The following is a 24,927-nucleotide window of genomic DNA, read 5'->3' as shown; positions in this document are numbered from 1 at the left end:
TTATCTCACTGTCACTTTGCAAGAGATCAGTTTCCCCAAAGGAGAAGTTGTTAAATGTTGTGACTGTCAGGTTGCTCTCTAGGCTGTTGTCTCTCCCACCCTTTCCTATGCCAGGAAATTGCTTCTTTTAGGCACTCAACTACTTGTCCTGACTCTTAGGCAGGAATACCGTAGGCTATTCTTTTGCCAACCTCTTTCATTTGAGGTAGAATAGGCCCAGGCACTGCTCATGCCAAGGGGTAAATTCAAGAAGGTGTGTATAAGCTCATATTTGTATTGAAATATAATCATATTCAAAGAATTAAAGAAATTAATAATTGAGAGATTTAGGGTTTATAGCCAATAAATTTAAGTAATTATTACTAACAAATCTAGAATCATGGATTAGGAAGAGAACAGTGAAGTAGATTCAATATAATTTGCAAAAGATACACCATAGCCATAACAAGAGATGAGAGTGTGAAGGAACTATTGGCATAGGTCAATTTACTATCTTAGGAGTGAAATTGGATAGGAGGCTTTTAGAATAATATCTAAAACAGAGGAACTTGCTTGGCACTGGTGGCTCACACTTGTGATCCTAGCTACCCTGGAGGCTGAGATCTGAGTATTATGATTCAAAGCATGTCCAGACAGAAAAAGCCAGAAGTGGTACATGGCTCAAGTGGTAGAGCACTAGCATTGAGCTCTAGGACACTACATAGGCCATGAGTTCAAGCTTCAGGATCAGAAATGCAACAACAACAAAACAATAATGATAAAAATAAATAAAAAAGGACTTAAAGATGTGTGATGGAATGAGGCTGATGTGTAACTTTTTATGGAACCTACAAGGAGACAAAATTTGGAGCAAAATGGTATCTATTCATGACTAATCAAGGATGCAAAGCAAATGCCAAATTCCTCTTCTCAAAAACTTGCAAATGTCGGCCGGGTTGGTGGCTCAGTGGTAGAATGCTTGCCTGGCATGCATGAGACCTTGGGTTCTATTTCTCAGCACCACATAAGCTGAAAAAGCCAGAGGTGGAGCTATGGCTCAAGTGGTAGAACACTAACCTTGAGCTTAAGAGGTGAGGGACAGCGCCCAGGCCCAGAGTTCAGGCCCCATGAATGGCCATAAAAACAAAACAAAACAAAACAAAAAAACTAAACTAAACTTCCAAACATATCTTTTCTCATAATTGAGGAGAGGCTTCTTTTACAGGAATTCTTACCTAGCTCAAGGTGATCAGAACTTCAGTAGAATTTTCCTGTTGAGATGTAATGTGCCTAACTGTACTGAAGCTAATCATGGCTAGGAAAGTATGGACTGATACATTTGTTGTATTTTTCTTCATAAATATATAATATCCTCAGGTATTATATGAAACATATTTCATAATAAACAATATATTATACATTATATATAATATATTAAATATACTATAATATAACATATATATTAACAGACTTCCTAATTTTAGAGTTAGGAATAAGCAACATATTAAAAGAAAAATGCTTGAATCTCTGAGTAATTTCTTTACCACAGGACAATTCCAAGTTTCATTCTTATTACCCAAAGAGCAACCTAGGGAAGCAATGCCCATGGAGGTGGTTCCCTGGATTTTGGAAACTGTTATTGCATATATATATATATATATGTGTGTGTGTGTGTGTATATGTATATGTATATATGAAATATTGTTTTATACTAGTGAATATATCTGAAACTATAATAACAGATAAATAAGTGAACACCTATGTGCACACACACTCAATCACTTTCAAATATAAGAATTTCTTTTCTATGCTGCTATTCACCTACAGAGAGAGTACATGAGTTGCCATTGAATTGTCCTGGAAGTTCTTTATCTGGCTACTCTAGCTTCACATCCTTTGTTCTGTAAGTAGCCAGATGATATGTGTTCAACATACTTATTACAGGCTTAAGTATCCACCCTGACACACAGAGAAACTTGGATTTCAGAAATGCCACAAATAAGTGGGAGGTACACAGTACTTTTCAAAATTGAATAGATTATATATTTATTAGAAAGCTCGTAAGAAAAAATATTCAATGTAGGATGAAACACTTCTGAAACTATAGTTTAAATTAAGTATAACCGGGTGGAGGTAGCTCATGCCTGTAACATTTGCTAATCTGGAGGCTGGAATATGAGGATCACAGTTCAAAGCCAGGTTGAGAAAAGTCCCCGCGGGACACTTATCACCAATTAATCATTGAAAACTAAAATTGATTCTGTGCCTCGAAGTTGTAGAGAGCTAACCTTGAGCAAAAGTCATCAGAAGCAGTGCCCAGGCTCTGAGTTCAAATTCTGTAATAGATAAGAAATAAAATAAAAAATAAATTACATATATTTTTTTTACCAACTCTGTAAAAGGAAAATAGGATATGATACATGGCAACATAAGACTTCAAGTTACAAAGTTCCAGGGCATTTCCTCACTATTGATAACTAGGAGTAATCCATATAAAAAAAAAAAGATGAACGATTTATACCAAATTTCAAAATATGTTATACAAAGTAAATGCTATAAACATGCTTTCCGCAGTCTAGTAACATCATATTGTGTAAAGAATCTGATTAACTGATTCATGAAAACCAATACTATGCAGTTAAAAAATCCTATATCTCAGGTGTCAACTTAGCACAATACTTTGAAGCTATGATGTCTGTTTTGTATATTATCCACCCCTATCCATCCCACAATGGCAGAAAGCTCTTCCTGAGAAAGTCCAGAGACCTATCTACTGTGAGTGCCCAATGTAGACCTGTTCCCATTCTCTATTATTTGGACATGTGATGGACTGAATATCTGATAACTTGGAAAAGGCACAATTTGGGACTGGCTTCCAGTAATGATATTTTAGTTCTCTGAAAAAAAGGAAATTGAAGACAGAGGGAAAATTTACCAGATCCCTGAAAGATTTCTATCATTGTGCTAAAACTGTACCCTCCTACTGACACTTGAACAAATGTCAGTAATTGTCACACCAACCACATGTCCAAAAAATAACTTTCCAAATATTGACCGGTTTTTACTTTGGTAAATCAAGACACAATATTGTGGCCGTGTTTTACTTAAACTATTAGCTATGTTTGGCCCAGGGATAATTGACCTTACAAATTTCTTAAATTTTAGGTCATCACATACTCACTTCGTAGCCCTTAAACATTAAAAATACCTATCCATATAAGTCTGCATTACATATTTATTACTGTTTTTCTTCATTTGTCATGTTTTACATATTTGGCTATCCCAGGGCTTAGTTCTGTAATGTTCATTCTCATGGTTGTTATCACTGAATACATGTAATTATTTCTGTTTTTTCTCTCCAACTCTGTTTTTTTCTTTAATTCAAGTCCTTAATAGCATCCTGTTTACTATTCTCTCCCCTTCTTTGTAGAAAGGTTCTCACTATGAAGTGTCAAGTGGTCTGGACATTTCAAGCCTTGTCTCAGTGACAGAAATGATGGGATTAGGGACATGTTCTCTCATGACTGGCTTTTAGGAAGCTCACAATAAAGCAATACCAATATACATAAATAAACTTTTGTGAATGATGTGTATTCACTTCCTCAACTGCCAAAATTAAATTCATATATCAAAACATCAAATTACTTACATTATAATATATGCGGTTCAACTGGCATCACTAACACCTCCATAAATCAAATGCAAACTAAAAGCTCTACTTCAAAAACCAACTTCAAAGGCAGTATTGGAAATACAAGAAGATAAACAACAAATCTAAAGTAGTGAGATCTTTAACCCAGGCAATGAGCAATGATAGCTGAAATTTTAACCAGGCTTGAAAAGTTCGGTTGACCACTAACTATGTGATTAGCGTTGCAGGGTTGACCTTGGGATCAAGATTGGAGGTAAAATTCAAAGGCAGCTAAGGTTGCCGCAGTATTGTAGCTCGATACAGTGTGACCCTCCCTGATAATGGTAAAGCATAGAGTAGAAGCTAAGTCAGTAAAATGTATAGGAAGGATTCTCCACTGAGAATAATAGCAGGGGGTGATCATCACTCTTGCTTTGAAAATGTTCAGCCCATCATTCTACTTTAAGCTCTAGCATAATTCTGATATAAAGACAATTATGACACAACAATGTGCCATTAGTGCTGAGCAGTGTGGGTGTATATTACACTAACATATGTAAAATCCTTAGAGGTATGGAATGGCCTGACCCTCACACTTCGTTCTATGTTGTTGAGTTTCATGGAGAAATGTTCATAATTAGGGAATTCACACTCATCTAAATCTGATTCAGTCAACTGAGATAAGACATTAGGGTCATTACTCCAGTGACGTGGTTTTGTAACCTATGAAAAAATTAACATTATTTCACAATGTATATATTTTTCTGAAAATTTATGCAATATCAAGTACAAAATATACAAAAAGACAATTATCCATCTCTTTATATTATTAAAAAATAAAGATACTTCTGAATTGTACTTTCTTGCTAGAAAATCACAGGATGACTGCTGATGTTTGCTATCTTTCTAGGTGCTCCTATACACTTCTGAATCTTGTTCAAGGAGGTGTTTTTCCATAGTTTGTTTTGAGGTGATCAGAATATCAATACTGTAACTAACAATAACCATGGAACAGCAAAGATGATGGGATACCTGGCCAAAAATCTCAGAAATCACAGGAAGTGATAGGAAAGAAGACACCAGAGGACCCACAGCCTCATTGCCAGCTTCTGGATCCCAAAATCCTGCTTAACATGCTTTATATTCAGTCTACTACAGGGGTGGGAGGTGGTCAGTGCGTACAGGTATGTCCACAAACTAAGGCATCAATCTAGCTTGTGGTTACAACTATTAACTTGAGGTATTGTTTGTATACATAATGATAAATCCCTTTTTGTTAGAGAGCCGAAGGGAGCAATAGTCATTACAACCATAGCACAGACATCCATCTTGTCTCCAAAGTCTTAATCTTTTAGTGTCCAACAGCTCTAACTTAAATACTCTTGAGGTAATAACTCATACCCTTGTCTTCCCTTGACTGTTTGACCTTCCCAGAGCACCGTTCTCAGCTTTTTGATTGCTGTTTGAGATGGCTTCCCAATCTATCCTTTCCAGGTCTAACAGTTTGACTGTAGATTCCATCACAAGTACTGTTACAGTCAATAGTCAGGAACCTGAAACATGAGAATTAGGAGTTGAAGAAAGCCTGGTCTAAACTGCAGAATCTTGTCTCCAAAGAAAAGAAATTCTATAAATATTAATCTACTATGAAACATACAATACATTAAATTTATATAATGGAACAAATAGATCATTGTTAATGGAAATAAAATTTTGGCAGAAGTTTTAAACACATACATATGTATATATATTTAAACTTGGAGAAATAAAATTTCAAGTGGTATTATATGCAAGTTTCAGTCTACCTGCCACCTACCTATTTACTGACATGCTTATTTCTGATTAGTCTTCACAAAACACTGTTTTCTTACATAAGTACCAAAAAAATTGCAAAACAAAAAGTACAAAAAGTGCAGTATCAAAATACAAGTGTAGTTTAATCCCTACCAAAATAATTTGGAGAAAACATGCATTAAATTAATGGCATTGAGTATTTCTCAAGAAGGAGAGTCTAGAAGAATGTGTATATTTTGTAAATTGTGTGTGTGTTTGTGTGTGTGTGTGTGTGTGTGAATGTGTGTGAGTTTTCCATAAGTAAATAATAGAGTCAGAAGTAGACATATTATTCTTGCTTAGTCTTTTTGCTCAAAACTGACACTCTATTACTTGAGCCACATCTCCACTTCTGGATTTTTTTTTTTTTTTGCCGGTTGTGGACCTGAACTCTGGGCCTAGGCGCTGTCCCTCAGCTCTTCAGCTCAAGGAGAGCACTCGACCGCTTGAGCCCACAACACCACTTCCGGCTTTTTCTGTTTATGTGGTGCTGAGGAATCGAACCCAGGGCCTCATGCTTGCAAGGCAAGCACTCTACCACTGAGCCACCTTCCCAGCCCTGGATTTTGGTTTCTTAATGGGAGAAATATCTCACAATTTTCTGCATGGGCTGTTTTAAACCAGGATCCTCAGTTTTTGACCTCTAAAGTAGCTAGGTTTTAAAACATGAGCCACTGGTGGACAGCACTATGATAACTTTTTGCATGTTTGAATACATTTTAAAGTAAGACATATATGTTACTTGTGAGAATGATGAAATAGTAATTAATGTTTAACAGAATTTAAAGCATACATAACTGAGAATGGCAAGTAGTTGAGAATTGTATGGAATAAATCAAAATTACCTCTGATAGTTTTCATCCGGTGCACATTAATGATTGCATTGTTGGACCCTAAGGCCATCAGATAGCTGAGCTCCAGCTGGCTGCTATGCTCATTATGCCTGCTAGTGCTTTTCACAAAAATGTGATGTTGTTGGATGACAAGGTTCATTTTCAAGATCAGAACCTGAAATATTTCTAATGATCTAGAAGCGGCAACATACCAGGACAAGAAATGTGATTAACAGTGATTAACAGCAAAAACCATCCAATCCAAGGAAGACAGAATAACTTTCTATATCTGAAAAGAGTATCACAAAGAATCGTGGACTGAATATGATGGTCAATGTCTGTAATCTCTGAATTTGGGAGGCTGATTTAGGAGTAGGCTTGGGACCAGTCTAAATTTTAGGCCAACAGAAGGACACATAGTAAAATGCTATCTTAAAACAACAACAACAAAAGACTCAATGACTGGGAATGTAGTAGAGTGCTAGGGTAGCATGCATGAAGCACTTGATTTGATTCCTCAGTATGACATAAATAGAAAAACTGGAAGTGGTGTTGTGGGTCAATTGGTAATGTGGTAGCCTTGAGCAAAAAATGCTCAGAGAGAGTGCCTAGGCCCTGATTTCAAGCACCAGGGCTAATGAATTCTTTATACTCAATAGAAAATTGTGCTGTTGTACATTCATAATAAACTTTGTTAGGAAAAAGTAAAATAAATTAATGAAATATTATCTGGAATTGGACAGGACATAGTGAGATCTGAAAATGATTGCTGCCGATGGTTCCTTGATACAATTTATGTTACAGATACACTTGCCATATTGTGAATTTTTAAGAATACAATCGTGGGTTTTTTTTCTTTTTCAAAATAATTGTACTGCCAGGTGCTAGTGGCTCACACCTGTAATCCTAGCTACTAAGGAGGCTGAGCTTGAAGGTCTCTTTTCAAAGCTAGCACTGGTGGGAAAGTCTGTGAGACCCTTATCCCCAACTTAAGGGTGAGAAAATGTGAACTGGCACTTTTGCAAGTCTTGAGCTGAAGAACTGAGGGACAATGCCCAGGCCTAGTGTTCAAGTCCCACAACCGACAAAAAAAAATACTAGTAATAATAGTAATTATGTAATTACTATTAAGGTGTTATGTATAAGGGCTACCAATTCATAATTTTTTCCTTTGCTAAAATAAATACATATCCATATACATTACCAACAGTCAGGATTTGGCCATCTACTTTCCTGCTGATCTCTGGGTGTAGAGGCAATGTGTAATACAAAACAATACAAATCAGTTCTGACTATAAATAATTTTTCTCTACACATCTTAAAAATCAATGCTGACAACATGAAATAAAAAATCCCTAAGTTTAAAACATTCTTCTAAACAAGTTAGAGAAATCCTGGTAAGAATAATTTCAGAGAGCTTGAACTAAGGGCCTGGGGTCTGTCTCTGAGGTTTATTACTCAAGGCTAGTGCTGCCACTTTGAGCCACAGTGCCACTTCCAGTTTTCTTGTGGTTAATTGAACAGAAACGACTCACCAGCTTCCCTCTCCAAATTGGCTTTGAACTAGGATCTAGAGATCTCTGCCCTCTGTGTAGCTAGGAATATAGGCATGAGTTCCTGGCGCCTGGTTAGAATAATAGCTTACCTGAGACAGAGGCCAGTTAATATTAAATGTCAATCATGTTTAACTTTGTAAAATAAAGTTAACTGAAATGCCTTCCACTAGAAATAAGGAATCAAATGTATAGGTGGGTTACAAAGTTCTTACCAGAAGCTACATATTTTCCTTTTTTTTTCTTCCAAAATTGTGTGGTTTCCGAATCATACCTTATCTTTCCTTGCGATTTCTTTAGTTTATTTCATACATGCCCACAGCTTCTTCAACTATCATTTATTTATGTGAAGAGCTTTCAAATACCTATTTTCAGTACAAACTCCTTGTATGCATCTTTCATTCATATACTCAACTGTCATAAAAACTTGAGAAACAGTATTCATCTCTTTTCATTACTGGATATTATTAATGAGTAAGTAAAATTTAGGAAAATAAAGAATAACATCAATAAATATAACATGATTTTAATAGTACTGTTAAACATAAATATAACGTTGCTATTTTCTGAGCAATTTAATAAAAACCTCAAAGAAAGAAATAAACTTATTTGAGTGCAGATATTGTGGTTTAAACTCTGATATTGTGGTTAAACCTGACCTTCTCACTTAAGCTTTTTCCCTAACTGGTGGTGCTCTATACTTGAACCACAACTCCCTTCCAAATTTATGTGGGGGATTATATACAGATAAGAAGCTTGTGGAATAAAAATCATTTATGTCCCTATCTTGGGGTTCATTTCACTTAACAGCATCTTATATGATTATATGGTACCCTGTATTAGTTACTTCAAGTAAGGGAAACCATGGGACCTATGGATATTTTGGCCTGGCTTATTTCACTTACTATATTTTTTTCACATCTTTCCAATTCCTAACAAATGGGATGATGTCATTCTTTCTGATGCAGGAATAGTATCATATATATATATATATATATGTATACATACATATGTATGTATATACATACAGATATATACATACACATATATATGTGTACGTATATATGTATATGCATATATATACAAGAAAGTGTGGCACATATATATGTATATATACACACATAGGTATATATGTATATATTCCATACATATGTATATAAGTATATATCCATTCATCCACTGAGGTGCGTCTGAGTCCATTTGATATCTTAGCTATTGTAAATAATTCTGCAATATACATAGTTGTGCTGGTAGCTTAGTATGTTCTAATTTTTGATCATTTGGTAAATGCCCAAAAGTGAGATTGCTGGGTGAGCTCTAAGTGGAGTCTTGGAAAAAATTATATTAACTGAAATAAGTCAGACCCAAAAAATCATAGGTCCTATGGTTTCCCTTATTTGCAATAAGTAGTATATATCTGCGACAAGAATAAAAGTTCAAAAAGTATGTACATATGACCAGATAAGATATTCTTAAGCAAATTGAACTACAAGATAGGGATTTATAATATAACATCTGATTTTTTTGTTTCATTGTATGTTCCTCCACCATGGCATAACCCCTGTTTTCTCTGTATTCGGTGTCAGTGCCCTGTATCTTGTATACACAATTCTCTAGCTTTGGGAGGGGAAGGGAAAAAACAAATTGTTTAAATAGGGATACAGGCTGACCCATTGTAGCAATGAGATACACAATGCACTATGTTGAAAAAGGAACTTTGCAATTTAGGCAGGGAAGAGGGGAAGGTGGGAGTGGAGGAGTAATTGTGCAGGTGGGAAGGAAGGAAGGGTAGGGGAAAACAAAGGAGGAGGTAGCAAGGCTTAATAGAAAATTACTCATTACCTTGCTCATGTAACTATAACCCCTCTATATTTTATTTTTAAATAAAAACCTCTTTGAAAAAAAGGTGTCATGTACACCTAGTATAGTTGCCTACATCTGTAAACCCAGCTGATCAGGAAGCAGAAATGAGGCCAGGCCAGAGAAAAAACTGCCAAGTCATCCATCTCAACAAATGAGCTGGCCATAGTGGTTCACATCTGCAATCCTAGCTAATTGTGTGGGAGACATAAGAAGCAATCTAAGATCATTCAGTCAATCTAAGATCAGACCCTGGTAAAAAGTTCAAAACTTCAAGTCAATAAAATGAACTAGAAGTATGCCAAAAGTAATTGAGCTGCTTGTTGATATAAAAATAAAGTCCTATCTAGCAAGCAGAGAATATCTGAATAGAACCCTAGTAATACTCCTCTCTTCCACCAAAAAGCCTAAATAACTTTTTCTCATTTGAACATCTAATTTCAAGGCCACTGAAAGATTAGAGATGGTGATATTCTCTTTAAAATTATGTATTCAAAGGAGACAAAGTTATTTAGGCTTTGAAATAATTGACTAAGAATTAAAATGCATGTGATTTTTGTTAGCTCCATAATTCTCAAAAATATAAAATATATTCAAGTATTTAATATATACCCATATGTGTACAAATATCCATGTATGTATGTATATACATGAATGTGCATATATGTATATATACATACACGTGGTTCATCTCTTTTCTGTGTAGCAAATGGTACAAATGAAACTGTGCAATCACTGCTCAAAGGCATGAATAAACAAAGAGAATGAGCATAGAACTCATATTTAGGAATCTATGGCTAGCCGATAGCACTGACAATCTTTTACGTCAGTTTGCATGTGTCACTTACTGCAGTACAGGGACAGTATGACAACAATGGGATACCAGACAGAAGAAAGGAGAAATGAGAGATACAAATAGTACAATACTCTTTCTGATGGGTAAGTAGGATTTCCTCTGTGTGTGTGTGTGTGTGTGTGTGTGTGTGTGTGTGTGTGTGTGTGTGTGTGTGTGTATTACATTTTCTTGAATCATTTCTCTCTTGAGGGGTATCTGGGCTGATTCAGTAAGCATGGTTGTGCTGAAATATTTACTATATCCTGGTTTGTAATCTTTCAAGTAAATGCCTAGGAGTAGAGTTGCTGGATCATATGTAAGTGGCTAGTCAAAACAGAGGTGAAGGGGGAAAAGGTACAAGAATGACCAGGAGAAAATGGGGGAAGTGCACAGAGTAATCGAGTAAATATCCTACAAAATTAAGAGTGAAGGTAGAGGTGCATAGAGGAAGGATGTGAATGTTGAAAGGGTTGGCATTGATCAACGTATATTGTACGCAGAAACTGCTTTGTTTAATAATACCTTTGCTACTTAAAATAATAATTAAAAAATCATGTCCCTAAAATATTATGCAATTAGAAGCCAATCATAAGAATCTGCTCAGATTACCTCTAGGGTCTATAAATCTGTTTTGGTTAGTATAATTTTTAGAACAACACTAATGATACATATCATCTAAAGAAAATTTAATGATTTCCAGCTATTTAAGATAATCATTTTTGGAGATATAGCTCAAGTGGCAACTTGTTACCTAGTGAGCAATGCTTTCAGATATTGAATTCAATGTTGATCTTGAACAAAAGTAAAAACAATTAATAAAAGTCAGGCACTTTCCATGGCACTTGTAGCTCATTAGTTTAATCCTACCTTTAATAATAAGGCAGAGATTTGGGAATCTCAGTTCAATGTCAGCTTGGATAGGAAAATCTGTGAGACTCTCATCTCCAATTCACTTCCAAAGAAAGATGGAAGTGGAATCATGGCTCAAGTGGTAGAATGCTAGCCTACAGCATAATGCTCAGGGATAGAACCCAAGCCTTGACTTCTAGCCTTAGAAAAGTGCATAAACATACACAAAGGAAGTAAGTCACTCAAGTTCTCAACCTTCCATTTCCATAATCCTAACTCTAATCCTGGTCAGAACCCCGAGAGTAACCTTGATGATAATAGTAACCCAATCCTAAAATTAATGGAAAATATATCCTAAGAGATATTCATGGTCTTTGAAATGCTTTATTTGCACTTTGCACCAAATCCTACAGATTCCCTAAACTGGACTCTGAAATCGTTCCCTATTATGAATATTAACCTCAAATCTTCAACTCATGAAAACTATTATAGTTTCCACTGATCTTAACTTTTACTGAACTCCTATATCTCTAAAAAGAAGTTGCAGGTTTACTTAAATGATACTCTACTTCCTAACCCTAACTATATATCTAAACCTTACTAGAAACCTAACTCTAAATTTAACCCTATTGAACCCTGAACAGGAAAATTAGGAAAACTCTGTAGTTTTTGTTAAATTTCACACTTATTTTACTTGAAAATGTTAGCAGAAAACTCTGTTTTACCTTAAAGCTTACCCTTCCCTAACCCTAAGTCTAACCTGAACTAGAACAGTAACCCTAACCATAGTACTAATAGCCTTTGGATTCTAAAAGCCATACAAATACATTAGATTTATTCATCCTAACTTTGATTCAACTAATCTCTCTAAAAATAGTTTGTAGTTTTACTCATTATCTTGCCATTTTTGTAACCCTAACCTTAACTGGAATATTGAGGCTAACCCTCACACTAACCATATCCTAATCTTAATATAATTAGCAGGTTCATATTTCACATTCATCCTAATTCTAACATGACTTGTTATTCAAAGATAGTTTCAGTTTTACACTAAACTTATCATTGCCCTAATGCTAACACTAACCACAGCTGCAACTGAAACCTAACTTTCACCCTAATGATAGTCCAATTCTAATGTTTAAGAAAAATAGTTTAGTTTTAATCAGTTTGCACCCTGGAAATGAGTTTCAGATTGCCTTGATTCCCACAAATTTTCTGACTCTTCCTCTGAAGTTATCTTGTTCCCTAACATGAACCATTATAAAATAACTTGCCCTCAAATTCTATTATCAGGAAAAATACTGTAGTATCCATTGATCCTACATTTTCCTGAACCCCTGTAGCCTAAAACATTTTCGGATTTACTTACCATCTAGTCCATTACTTAACGCTCTTAACCTAAACTGGATGGAAATGTCTCATTTATTCATTAAAAAATGATCACTAAGAAATAAATATAATGAAAATACTTTAGTTGCATCTCAATCTACTTAAAATAGATTGGTTGTTATTATCATCAAGGTTACTACAGTCTCAATTTGGTACCAAAATATTTGTGTTCAGGAATATCAATCATTTTTAGAAAATGACTATTCAAACAAAGCTTATATTATATTTGAAATTTAAAAAATGAAAAGGATACCCAGATTAATGACCTTACTGAGACATTCAGAGATTAGAAAAATGTAGAAATATCCTCATTTATGTTGGTCAAACATGGAAGAGAGGATAGGGCAAGCCCAAAGCCACATACCAATGGCAGAGATACTTAACAAAGTCCCATGAAGTTGAAATCAGTCTTAAAAGGGAGATTTTGGCATAAAGGAAGTAGGGCATAAGAATGGAGATAGAAATGGTGGACTAATACAGTCATATAACTCAATATAAATAAGTGAGAATATAAGTAGGAGACTGGAAGGGATATGTGGGGTTCGGGTAAAGGAAAAAAGAAAAATGGAAAGGTTGACAATTATCCAGATGCATTGTACATTGAAATGCACATATTCTCTATTCAACACTGACATGATGAAGCAAAACCCCTTTGGACAATTATCTAAAAATTAATTTTTTTTGAAATTTTAATGTTAATGGACCAGATGCATAAAACTTTAGAGATAAATAAGAGGATAGCATTCACATATTGTTGAGGCTTGTGCTCCTTTCAATATACAAAAATTAGTGTGACAAGTCTACTCCGAATGTAAATTGTGTTTTGCCAATTCTTCTTGCCAGTTGCTTAAAATATAGAGAACCAATTTCCAATATCCCTACACTTCCAATAAAAAAAATCTTATAGACCTTTGGGTTTTTCACTTGTTTCTAAATATCTTAATGTAATATATTGGAACTAATTTCATTCCACATTTAAATTTAACTTTTAGATCACTAAATTCTTTTAAAATCATTTCACTCCATCACAGGTATGGACAGATAACTGATGTGGGCAGAATTAGAACTATTCAGAAGGTTGTAAATAGATGCTTACCTAGTTTTCTCTCTTCTGGAGCATAGAATATAGATTGTCTTAATTGGAAAAAGTTTGCCTTCCCAGGTTTTCTGCATATGAACATTACATCAACATTTGGTTATTAGAGGATTATTCAAGATTAGCTAATTGTTGATTGATAATGACTGAGCTTGACAGAAAGGTGAGAGAAAACAATCTACACTTCAATGAGGTTCTGACTTGTGTTTCACAAAGGGTTATGAAAGCTCTCCATTAGAAATCTAGCAGCTGTGCTTCTAAAAAGTCCTTGCGTGGTTAGACTTTCTGATGTCTCAATTCAAGTACTTCTCCTTGGAGTTCCATACTATTCAAGATGCTGTATTAGATCCTTTGAGCAGACAGCCCTTGGTGATGAAATTTGAGCTTTTCAAAATTGCTCTCCCAATTCCATCCACAAAATGCAGACAAAAAGACAAAAAAAATTGAAAAAAATTGTATCTGTTGATAGTGCATATACTTTTATTTTCCATTACAAACATAAAATGTAGTAAAATGTTTCATAGCAATTACTCTGGACTAGGTTATGGACACATTCTAATGTAAATAATATACTGTGTTCAAGTAAAAAGTTTGAGGATCCAACATTTTAATATGCCTGTGGTCCTAAAACCAATACCTTACTGATATTGACTGATAAATACAACTTCTCATAAGTACAGAAGTTTTCCTTGTATCTTTTTAATATATATTATTATTGTAAAGACACTGTACACAGGGGTTACAGTTACATAAGGAAGGAAGTGAGTACATTTCTTATTGAGCATTATTACCCAATCCTTTGTTTTTCCCCTACCATACCTTCCCTTCACATCACCCAAATCCTCCCTCCAACCCCCCTCTGACAGTATATACTCTGATAGGATATTCTCCTGCTCGTTTGGTTGTTGAGAGTCTACAAGAGCAAGCATTCCATGGGGAGCAGGGTGACACCATACGGCCTTTACTTACTGAGATTTCCAAATGACTTCCTATCACTATTACTGCATTTTGCAAGTAGAATCTCATGTCTTAAAACGTACCAGTTTTAAGAGATAAGAGGAGTGGTAAAAGAACTCTTAGAGACAAATACATCTTCAACATATTTGGTTCCAAGAATTCCGTCTAAGGCATATTCAACAACTAGTGAAACTTATGTTGACTGTAACTATGTGTCTTTCTCCATGTGTGCATGTATACATGGGTATATGTATGTGTGTATTTGTGAGCATAGTAACATACATGTGTACACATATAAGGGCACATACATATATGCATATATAAACAAATGTAAATATATAAATATATTTGCATATATATATCAAGCGTTCAGTGATTTAATGTATAGTTCCTAACACATTGTCATTCTCACAAAGTGTACATGATAAACTGCTCTGAGGATCTGTGCTCTATGACGGGTATCCTTTGTACTCACTTCCCCACTATCATGTTTTTCAGTCTACTTTCCATAGAATAGTTTTGTTTTCATTACATGTAGTTACTCACTGATACTCAAAGGAAAAGGTTGTTTGTAAAAGGAAACGTACTTTTAGATCACAGGTTGAAAGTATCTTATCTATCCCAATTATTCCTATGACATAAAATTTATAATAGTAATAAAATTGAAAAGGAATTCCTAGATCTGTTGTTTTACCATTTAGAATGGCAAATAATAATATCACATCACAGTTGTAACTCTTCAATAAGGCAAAGTAACTGATTGTCCATATCATGTTCCCACAAACCAGTGGATCCTGAAGGATAATAGTAGACCACCAGAAATTCTAAGCAGCAGACATGAAGCATGAAAGAGAAAGTGAGGAAATGATAAAGAGTATAAGAGAGAGAAAAATATCATAATAGTGAAAGTGCATAACAGATAAATAAGATCTGTATGAGAATATTCATATGCCTATCTTTTGACACTACATGTACATTTGAAGGTATTTGTTGCATAATAACCAATCAACATAAAATATAAAGCGTTTCATGGAGGTCGGAGGAAGATGGTAGAGGAGAACCTGGAGGCTAAACAAGCTCTCACATACAAAGCAGTTTTAGTGTTCCAGTGAACAGTACTAGCCTAGACAATCACACCAAGTGTGCCAACACTGTACACAGAGTTTGACTAGAGAGGGAAGATCCAGGCAAGAAGAAAGATCTGAGCACTTGCCAGTAGCCACGGTTGTGGCAGCATCTGTGGCACCCATAGCCACCATATCTACAACAGAGTGTCCAGGACAAAGGCGCCATATGCAGTGGGTGAGCGGATTCTACTCAACACCAACAAGAACTGAAAAGGAGCAGATAAATTCATCCTGCAGATCACAGACCAGAGATAACCAGGAACAAAGACTCCTGCCTGAGTAGAATCCTGACATTCTCACTCCTTCTCATGGAGCAGAGGAGGGAAGGCTGCCCCTCCCCCTCCCACCAGACATCATCTTTGATACTGAGAAAGGCCAGGCTGAGCAACTAGCTCCAAGTCAGGCCTTGGAAGAAAACAAAAGAGTCATTTAGCAGGTCACAGGTATCTGACCTGACCTTCCAGGCTCAGATCCACCCAGGAGAAAGTCACCTAGTCCAAGCAGAGAGAGTTCTGCCCCCCAGAGGAGTGACTATCTTCACTGGGTTAACAGAACCAGAGGCTGCCCCTACCTACAGCAGCCTAGACAATCAATTGAAATTCAATAAACATAAACCTTGAGAATGGCTACAGGCTGGGGTCTGGGAGTGTCTCAGGAGCTAGCCCCTCAGGGAAAAGCTACTGTTTGCTGAAACACCTCAACCCTACCCAGAACATAGCCTCATCACAGCATCTCCAAACTAGAGGAAACAGCCATCTTTCTCTTTCGTGATACTCAAAGCAGATCTCCCTCCCACTGAACCAGACTGAAGGAGGATCACAAAATCCTGGATAAAGCGGAGCATTTTATTGACTGCTCAAACAAACTGATGTAAGAAATCAATCAGGCCACAAGAAAACCAAACACCATAAGCAGACCAGAGACTCCACGAAGAGACTGGTTACAGACACAGGGGAGATACAGGATCTTCCCATTCCTCACACACCCACGAAAATTAAACAACTCTTTTTGGTACCATTTTTTTAAATTTTAAATTGTTTTCTATTAATCGTTTTTTTCTTCTTCTCCTAATTTTTATTTTAGGTGTGTGTGTGTGTGTGTGTGTGTGTGTGTGTGTGTGTGTGTGTGTGTGTGTGTGTGTGTGTGTGTGTGTGTGTTTGTGTGTGTGTGTGTGTGTGCTTATTAAAAAAAATTGCTATTGACATTTTGGTCCTTTTTAAATTGTTTTAACTTTTTTTGATTCTTTTCATTTTTTTGTCTTTCTTTTTTTTTTTTGAGTGACTTAATTGCTGTTTTGCCTCATCCCCAGATAAATACCCTTTATCGTTTATTAGAACTTATCCCCCATTGTGTACATAATTAATCCAGAAATGTATTACTTAATTCACAAACTTTTAGGCTTAACTGTTTAATAGCAGTATTATATCTTTATACCGTATAATTTTCAAGTAAATATTTTAAGAATTTTTATTTTTTAGTTTTTCATGTCTCCTTTCTATCATCCCCTCCTGTCATCCTATCCTTTTCTTCTCTCAATATCACTTCTTTAAAGTTACATAATTTTTAAATGTTTCACTTTTTAAATTTAAATTTTTGTTTTTCGATTTTTGATTATCTTCTTTTTAATTTCTCTCCAATCATTCTGTCCAATCCCTTTCCCTTTCTGAGATTAGGACTTGGTTAAATTTACTTTAACTTCTCCACATTTTTCTAATCCTATTTTTCCACACATTTCTCCCTGAACATAATAATTTCTGATTTGAAAAATTCATCTTTGCTGTTCTTAGCCCATTAATGCATAGTTTTTTTGATGTTGAATAGATTGTATCTGTTACACTAGGTTCTATCTGCAGCCATTTTGACTTTGCAACTACAGGACTTTGGTTGATGCTTGCCTTAAAATAGTGTTTTAGCAAAAAAATTGGTGTCACTTTCATATCAAGTGTGCAGAACAAGCCGGAAAACACGAGAAAAATGGCAAGTCTGGGTATCTCAACTCCCATTCATGATAATCCAGTGACAGAACAGTTAATGAATAATCCGGAGGAGAGTTCCTGCAAAGCACTACAAACACTACTGGTAAACGTGGTGAATGAAAAGAATGAAAGCTTTCAAAGGACTCAGTTTGAACGTGATAGGGAGAGACAGAGGAGGCAAACCAAACATTAGTACAGGAATTTCGTGACTGTGAGGAAACTATTCAAAGACTGATACAGTAATTGTGTGAACAGGTTGAGAACTGTCAAAGAGAAATAAAGGAATTGCGTGAGCAGGCTGAGAACAGTCAAAGAGAAAGAAAGGAATTGTGTGAGCAGGCAGAGAACAGATGAAGAGAGACACAGGAATTGCATGAGCAGACTGAGAACAGTCAAAGTGAACTACAGGAATTGCATGAACGTGAGGAAGATAATCAAAGCATAACACAGGAATTGTGACATCGGGATGAGAATAGACAAAGATCAATAGAGGCATTCATGGAATCCATAAACAGACAACTGATAGAATTCAGGGCGACCACACAGGGAATGCTGAATGGAGCCCCGACAGCATGAATGGGAGTCCAAGTAATCCATAACCAATCAACTAAATGATTTGAGAACACCAAATTAAGGAAGTAAAGAAGTTCATAGAAGATCTAAAACAAGGCTACACAAAGAATTTGAAGCCATCAAGGCCGACCAACTAGAAGGAAAATAAATAAACCAAGTAAAAAGACAACAGTAGGTTAGAGCATGCAGAAGATCGAATCTTGGAGATTGAAGACAGCCTAGGTATTATAAAGAAAGAACATACAACTATCCAAGACAAATCCAAGAAATATGATAGATCTATTCAACATTTAGAATACACAATGAGAAGGCCTACTCTGAGGACAAATGGTGTAGAGGAGCCCGTAGAGACAGAAGTTAATTGTCAAGTAAATTTTTTTAACAGGATCCTAGCAGAGAACTTCCCAAACACACAAAAAGATAGGCCTATTCAGATACAAGATGCTTGTAGAACCCCAAATAGACCAGACCAGAACAGCACTTCACATTGTCACATTATAATCCACACAGGACCAATTCAGATCAAGAATAAGTTCTTAAAAATGTCAAGGAGAAAAGATCAATCATCTATAAAGGAAAACCAATTAGAATCACCTCATATTTTTCAGCATAGATAAGTAAAGCAAGAAGAGCCTGGCAGGCTGTATGCCATGCCCTGAAGACAAACAATTTTCAACCAAGAATAATGTACCCAACTAAACTCTCCTTCATAACTGAAGGTAAAATAAAAACCTTCCATAGCAAAGAAAAACTGAAAAATATAGCTCCACAAAACCAGCCCTATAAAAAATACTTAAAGATGACCTACACACAGAAAACCAACAACACCACAATAATGGCTAAGAAACCACACCCAAAATGAGAATCCAAGAACCATACGAAAAACCAAGTTTCCACAGCCCCCAAGGAGGTGGATAGCATGGCAGGAGCTACCAAACACCTCTCAGTCCTACCTCTCAACATTAACAGACTTAAAGCTCCAATTTAGAGAAATAGACTGTCTAGTTGGATTAAAAAGCAAGATAATTCTATCTCCTGCTTTCAGGAGGCACACTTTACCTATAAAAGCAAACACATTTTGTTAATGAAAGGATGGAATAAAATCTACGAAGCAAACGGCTGCCATAAACAGGAAGGAGTTGCAATAATAATATCAGATAAAATATGCCTCGAATTAAAATTAAAGAGATAAAGAAGGTCGCTACATATGACTTATGGGTTCTCTACTTCAGGAGGATATTACAATTCTAAATATGGAATTGCCAAACAATAGAGCACCAAAATTTATCCAAGAGACACTATTTTCCCTTAGATCTCACATAGATCCAACAACATTAATTGTTGAGGATCTTAACACACCACTATCCCCACTATATAGATCAAATCAGCAAAAAAAATCAACACGGCAACCACAGATTTAAACAACTGCATAGAGCAAAGAGATTTAACAGACATCTACTGAATATTTCACCCAGTAGCAACCGAAAACTCATTTTACTCTGCAGTTCATGGATCATTTTCCAAAAGAGATCACATTTTAGGTCACAAAACAAACATGTCCAAATTCAGAAACATTGAAGTTACACCTTGCATCCTCTCAGAACACAAGGGAATAAAATTAGAACTCAACACCAAAAAAGTCTTCTAACACATGGAGGCTGGACGACACACTGTTTAATAACCAGGGGGTCATAGAAGAGATTAGAAAAGAAATTCAAATGTCCATGATATTCCACAAAAATGAACACACAAATTACCAGCTCCTTGGGGACACTGCAAAGGCAGGACTCAGTGGCAAGTTTATAGCTCTGAGTTCCTACACCAAGAAATTAGAGAGATCTGAAACCAACCACTTAATGAGACATCTGAACCACCTTGACAAAGAGCACCAAGATAAATCCCAATTCAATAGATGGAAAGAAATAATTAACATTAAATCCGAGTTAAACGAATAAGAAATAAAAAAAAAAACAGAATGAATCAACAAAAAAAGAGTTGGTTCTTCGAAAAAATTAAAAAAATTGACAAACCCTTAGCAAATCTTATCATAAAAAGAAGGAACACACCCAAATAAATAAACTCAGATGTGAGAATGGAAACATCACCACAGAAACAACCAAGATTCTGAACATTATAAGGGAATATTTTCAAATCTTTATGCTAATAAGTTTGAAAACTTGGCAGAAATGGACCTTTTGCTAGCAATTATCAACATGAAAATACTAAACCAAGATGAGTTAAAGCATATTAAGGGGCCCACATCAAGCATTGAAATAGACACAGCAAAAAGAGACCTCCCATGTAAGAAAATCCCAGAACCTGATGGATTTACAGTGGAATTGTACAAGAGCTTCAAAATAGAGCTCACACCAATACTACTCCAACTCTTCAATGAAATTGAAAGAGAAAGTTCACTACCGAACACATTCTATGAAGCCATCATAACCATCATCCCGAAACCAGGCACGGACTCATCAAAGAAAGAGAAGTATAGACCCATTTCTTTGATGAACATTGATGCAAAACTTCTCAACAAAATTTTGGCCAATCGACTTCAACAATTCATCCAAAAAATCATACACCAATATACAGGATTTATTTCAGGGATGCAAACCTGTTTCAATATACACAAATCAATTAATATAATTTATCACATCAACAAGAGCAAGGATTAAAACCACATGGTTATCTCAACAGATGCAGAAAAAGCATTGGACCAGATCCAACACCCCTTTATGATGAAGGTTCTGGAAAAATTAGGAATCCATGGAACTTTCCTCAATACAATAAAAACTGTATATGGAAAACCTACAACCAGCATTATAATTAATGGTGTAAAACTAAAGCCATTTCCTCTTAACTCGGGAATGAGACAAGGATGTCCACTCTCTCAACTTCTCTTCAATTTAGTATTAGAATGCCTAGCTACAGAAATAAGACAATATGCCAACATAAAAGGGATCCAAATAGAGAAAGAAGAAGTAAAATTCTCTCTCTTTGCAGATGACATGATCTTGTACTTAAAGAATCCCACGGACACTACTCCCAAATTACTCAAGCTGATTCAAACCTGGAAAAATAGCAGGGTATAAAATTAACCCTGAAAAATTAATGTCTTTTCTGTACGCCAACAATGAGAAAAGTGTGGCTCAAATCAGGAAAGCTTTTCCATTTGTAATAGCCCCACAAAAAATAAAATTCCTAAGATTTAACTTAACCAAAGAAGTGAAGGACTTATATGATGAAAAATTTAAAAATCTGATAAAGGAAATCAAAACAGAACTTAGAAAGTGGCAAAAACCTCCCATGTTCCTCGATAGGAAGGATGAACCTTGTGAAAATGGCAATATTTTCCAAGGCTATCTACAAGTTCAATGTCATACCTATCAATATTCCAACCGCATTCTTCAAGCAAATAGAAGAGGCAATCCAAAAATTCATATGGGACAACAAAAGACCCCCAATTGAAAAAAGCGATCCTTAACAGAAAGAACAGTGTTGGAGCAATATCAATAGCAAATTTCAAACTCTACTACAAAGCCATAGTAATTAAAACAGTTTTGTACTGGCACAAGAAAAGATCTCAGGAACAATGGAATAGAATTGAAAACCCAGAAATGAACCATAATCATCTAATATACGATAAAGCATCTAAAAAGATAAAATCAAAGAAAGGCTGTTCAGTAAATGGTACTGGCAAAATTGGTTAATCACTTGTAGAAAATTAAGGCCAGATCCTTATATATCACCCTGTACCAGAATCAAGTCCAAATGGATCAAAGACCTCGGGGTCAAAGCAGATATTTTGAAAACATTACAGGATGGAATAGGAGAAACCCTAGGTCTCCTTGACAAAGGCTGAAATTTTCTGAAAAGAAATGCAAAAGCACAACAATTGAAAGAAAGGTTGGACGAAGACGAATGGGATTGTATGTAATTGCAGAGCTTCTGCATGGCAAAGGACATAGCTAGCAGGATCAATAGAAAGCCCACGGAATCGGAGAGGATCTTCACTAGCCATACAACTGACAAGGGTTTCATATCTAAAACAGACCTGGAAATCAAAAAATTAAATCCCCCAACAACAAATACTCAAAGAAAATACTGCCCAATAAATAAGTGGGCTAAAGCCATAAATAGAAACTTCTCTGAAGAGGAAAGGAGGGTGACCAATAAAGATATGCAGAAATGCTCAACCTCCCTAGCCATAAAAGAAATGCAAATCAATCAACACTGAGATATCACCTCACCCAAGTTACAATGGCTATAATCAAGAACTCTAATAACAACAGATGCTGGAGGGAATGTGGACAGAAGGGAACCTTACTTCATTGTTAGTGAGAGTGTAATCTTTTTCAACCACTTTGGAAAATAGTATATGTTCCTCCAAAGACTCCACATAGGGCTCCCCTATGACCCAGCAATCCCACTTTTGGGCATTTACCCAAATGAACATAAACAAGACCATACTAAAGCTACCACACAGATATATTTATTGCAGCATTACCATAGCTAAGATATGGAACCAACGCAGATGTCCCTCAGTAGATGAATGGATCAAGAAAATGTTGTATATATACAAAATGGAATTCTATGTCTCTATCTGAAAGAATGATATTGCCCCATTTGTTAGGAAATGGAAAACTTGGAAAAAATTATATTAAGTGAAGTAAGCCAGGCCCAAAGAAACATAGGTCCCATGGTTTCCCTTATTAGCAATTACTAGTGTATGTCTGAGACATGCAGAAATTGTTAGATAAGTTGATGTTAGGTGAAGTGAACCCCAAGATAAGAATTCAAATTTTTTTTCTTTTCTGTAATTATTTCTAACATATTTATAAGATGACTTCTTTGTTACTTTTTATGTCCCTCCCACATGGTATAACCCCTGTTTTCACTGTATTTGATGTTGGTATAATTTGTGGAGGGAAAGGGGAAATTTTTTTTAAATAGGGATACAGGTGGACCCATTGCAACAATGAGATATACAAGATATTATGTCGAAAAACAAATTTTACAACTTTGGTTGGGGGAAAGGGGAGGGGGAAATGGGTGAGATGGGAAGGGATAGTTAGTAGAAACAAAGGAGTATGCAACAATGCTTGATAAGAAATGTACTCATTACCTTGCCCATTTAATTGTAACCCCTCTGTCTGGTATTTTCACACTTAAAAAAACACAAAAAACCATAAAATATAAAGTGATTTTTATAAAAAATAAAAATGACTCAGAATAAATTATCAATGCAAAAACAATCTTTACAGAAGCAAACTCTCAGAGATATTACATGACTTTGAAAAGTATAAAGTGGCTGAATTTAATATAAATTTAGAAGTATGACCATTCAAAAATATAAAAAGATATTCTTTATTTCATTATATAACACAAAACAGAAAGTAAATGTTGTCTCTCAGGTGCTGGGAAGGTGGTTCAGTGTACAGTGCTTGCCTTGCATGCATGAGGTCCTGGGTTTGATTCCTCAGCACCACAAAAGCAGAAAAAGATGGAAGAGGTTCTGTGACTCGAGTAGTACCACTAGCCTTGAGCTGAAGAGCTGAGAGACAGCACCCAGGACCCAGAGTTCAAGCCCCAAAACCAACAAAAACAAAATAAAAACAAAACAAAACACAGTCTCTCACTTTTGTGTGCTTAACATTGTAACACTAGTGCTTCAGTCTAGGGCTAAGATTTTAGGTGTGGACATTTATCAACACTCCTGATTCAGATTCTAATTGATAAAATTTGTTCTTATTAATTTTGCTCTTTGTAAATTCACATATACCTATAAAAAGTGTGGCCATCCCAATAACATTCTCAAAGTACTTCCTAATGATGACTTACAAAAAGTTGTTTTATATTACAACAAGGAAAACAATGCTACAAATAAGGAAAACCAATACATAAATATTAATGATTAATAAAATAAAAAAAACAATTACCACTGTTTCCAGTATTTGTAATGTACTACATATTTGATTTATTATTTTCTCATATTGCTGTACATTTAAAACTGCCTAAGTCTATGATGTTCAACAAGAATTTTGTAGGCTATGAGTAGCCTTTAAATATTATTATTATTATTATTATTATTAAGATTATTATTTATGGTTCATCTCATCATTTGTATATGGTTTATACCATCATTTGTTCCTCACTAACATATAAAGTAAAGAAGCCTTTAAATTTTAACAGAAACTGTGCAGTTAATGTCTTAAATCTGCTTCTTTACACAAACACTTTGCAACTTCTCATTAGTAAAGCTTCTATAAACTCTGAAATGTACATATTTAGTAGTATGTACCATGAATATTAAATGCTTTATGAAAAAGTTTTACAACCTGCTAAATAGTCTTAATTTTTGTATATTTGAGCAAATTCCCAAAATTAAACATATTTAAAACATTAAAACTTTTAACAAACCTTAACACTTTCTATA

The 24,927-nt window shown here is 35.3% G+C and overlaps 1 long non-coding RNA gene across 3 annotated transcripts in view; it reads right to left on the bottom strand.

Moving 5' to 3' along the window:
- Positions 1–2,042: 2,042 nt before the first annotated feature.
- Positions 2,043–24,927, bottom strand: part of LOC138838585 (uncharacterized) — a 40,801-nt gene continuing 17,916 nt past the window's right edge. For 2 of the 3 annotated variants that reach the window (XR_011375674.1, XR_011375672.1), the window contains exons 2-3: positions 5,012–5,163; positions 2,043–2,315 (exon numbers count right to left, since the gene is read on the bottom strand). This is a non-coding gene — a long non-coding RNA (uncharacterized lncRNA). Of the gene's footprint in view, positions 2,316–5,011; positions 5,164–13,858; positions 13,932–24,927 lie in introns of those variants that run through there. The other variant, XR_011375673.1, reaches the window with a different exon arrangement.

This window comes from Dipodomys merriami, unplaced genomic scaffold (assembly GCF_024711535.1).
Source record: "Dipodomys merriami isolate MVZ:Mamm:240054 unplaced genomic scaffold, mDipMer1.0.p SCAF_284, whole genome shotgun sequence".
Classification (NCBI taxonomy): Eukaryota; Metazoa; Chordata; class Mammalia; order Rodentia; family Heteromyidae; genus Dipodomys; species Dipodomys merriami.
The sequence above is the reverse complement of the archived record's forward strand: the minus strand, read 5'-3'. Positions and strand labels throughout refer to the sequence as shown.